We start from the raw sequence: 2,834 nt of genomic DNA on the forward strand, positions 1-2,834 counted from the left end.
GGTGGCGGACATCACCGCCGAAAAGTGCACTCTGCCAGAAAAACTTGCCAGAAAACATGACTCACAGGCAACAAGATATTACGACTATACTCAATAAGAATTTGACAGAAAGCTAATAGAAGAGAAGGAGGAAAAAACGTTTATTGCTCCCATTGAATGGGAAGAAAGGAGCGCGGGATGGTTGTCGGTCATCCATGGTGGGTGGCGTCCCTAGTCCGGGGTGCCAGCGGCCTGGTCACCAGGCCACGCTGGTTTTCCAGGACATCGCTTGTCAGCAGGACCTCCCACTGCTCCTGTGTCGGGTGCGGTGACTTCAGGTAGTTCGGTGACGCCTTTACACTCCTGGGGGTTGGTGTTCGCATTTTGAACTGACATCTCCTGGGTTTCTTGTTCCATCTCGTGCTCTTCGTTGCCGGTCGTAGTCCTCTCTGTTGACCACCGCTTAGTGCACGATCGGGCGACACGTAGACACGTGCGCATTGCGCAGCGCGCAGCAGCTGGCGGGTATGTTTGCGACCAGGCCTAGCGACCTTCGCCACTCGCTGATCACTTCCAGCAGCGATTCTTATTAGCAGCGTCTACGGACCGGTCAAAGCCTGGTGTCCACGTGTTCCGCTTTACTTGGCAGTTCTGGTGATGCCACTTGACCGGTCGTTAGATACACATAACCCAAAAAATTGCGTAGAAATACAGGAGCCCATGTATGAGTGCGATTGCTCTCCACGGTACGATGATGATGTCAACCTATAAAGCTAATAGAGACAAATTTAATAAAACTTCATCAGACATTCTGTTCAGACTTCATATGCAACAGGTTGTGATGACTGGGCACAATAAGAATTTTATAGAAATCTGATTGAGATAAATTTATTAGAAACCCATCAGAAACTGTATTCAAAGCTGACTCGCACGCGACAGTTTGTTACGACCATACTCAAGAATAATTTTAAGAAAGCTAATGCAGGCAAGTTTAATAAACTCATCAAAAATTTTATTCAACCTTTATTCACACGCAACCTTATGTTGCGACTATACTCAATAGGAATTTTGTAAAAAATTATTTGCCATAAATTTAATTAAAATCCGCCAGAAACTGTATTCAAACCTGAATCCCACGCAACAGGCTGTTGCGAATGTACTCAGTAAGAATTGCATAGAAAACTTATTGAATTTCCTTTATAAAAACCCCATAAAAAACCCATAAGAAACAGCCTTCAGAACCGATAATGTCTATTGACTTGGCTCTATAGACTTTTAATCGAAACGCGGTGGCCAATTTGTAATGGAAACTCAATATAAATATTCTATAGAATGTTTACAAAATGTTTATAGGATTTGTTGAGCAATTTCCATAACAAGTATAATAAATCGCGGTGAAAATTGTTATGGGGGTCAAGCGAGAAACGGCCAGCGGCGGTGCTGACAATACTAGCATCGTTCGGCGCCTCTCACGACAAGCTTCGGCGGCATGCCTCGCATCATTGTCATGCCCTTTTTGCGGCGTGTCTGGCGACGCTGGAGGTGTCTTCAACGAGCCACCTGACTAATATTACGAGAGGCACGCAACAACATCTTTCCGGCGCTTCAACATCGAAAGGACAAAGGGGACTCCGACCTCAGGAGGATTGCCTCAGCGGGGGTAACCTAACGCTCACCTGTGCAAGAAAGAAGTAGGTCTTTCGATGTGTGTGCGCGTGTGTGGACGTCACTCTCATTTTGTGATTGGTGCGTCCTGACGTCATCCGAGAGAAAGGGGGAAAGGAAACGGATCCAACGAGCCTATTTAATCTCCCGCACGCAGGGGCGCACTGCCTGTTCTCTGCCGTCGAGATGTAGATAACTGTACATAAAGTTTTCTTTCCATTCATCGTCGTCATCATGACTGCCCCGGCGCGACGCCAACCATGGTCCACTTCGACACCGCTGCCCCAGTTCGCAACAGCGCGCGCGGTATTGACAACACTTTAAGACTAACCGCCCGACAACCGATGGCCGGCGTTACGTTTGCTTTTAGTTTGGTGATTTTCATGCGTGTTATATTTGTATTTTGCGGATCACCTCTGGATTTCTGTATGAGAGTGAGGGATGTGGGTCATATTATTTTGAACCCAGCCAGCTTTGTTTATCACGGTGACCAATCAGTGGCCTAGTGTGGGCTAATCAATGAGCCATCCTCACTCTCAAATTGTGACGTCCCTGTTGCGGGCGGGGGTGTAGGGGTGAAACCGAGGAGTTTGATGTTTTTAAGACAGGAGAGGCGAGCGGCGAGCCCGCGCGCTCGACGCGCGCCTTGCCCGACATCTTGTATGCGACCATGGGCCTTGAGAGTTGTAATACGTAGTGTAAATAAAGTATACCGGTTGTGCAGTTGCTTGTAGTAGATCATCGTTTGCCACGTGCCGTAGACCACGAGCCATCGCTTCATCGGATCATCTCTTCGCCTTCGGCGACAAATCCAACCGAAGTGGGTCACATCTCTGAATTAAAGTCAGCCACTTGAGGGCAATTTATTACAGTCAACAAGACACTTTTTTTAGGTGCGAGGCACCTCAGGACCGCACAGTGTCCGTCCGCGTCCATGCGCATGGCATTTACAATCGCAAAAAATCCCACAGGTGCCGGCAGGATTCGAGCCTGTGTCTGGTAGACCAGAGTTAGTGTCAGTCGTCTTGCCCATTAGGCTACGACCATGAGTTAGTACCCGAGCATCAAACGGCTTACTTCCTAGCCTGTAACGGTGCGGAGTACGTTAGGACCTCCCAATGTCCGTCCGCGTCCATCCATGCGCACACCACCATCAAGCGGAAATCAAGCACAATTCGATTTGAGCCGTG

Source organism: Haemaphysalis longicornis, unplaced genomic scaffold (assembly GCF_048455015.1).
Source record: "Haemaphysalis longicornis isolate Haplotype H1 unplaced genomic scaffold, Haemaphysalis longicornis Haplotype H1 scaffold_2, whole genome shotgun sequence".
Classification (NCBI taxonomy): domain Eukaryota; kingdom Metazoa; phylum Arthropoda; class Arachnida; order Ixodida; family Ixodidae; genus Haemaphysalis; species Haemaphysalis longicornis.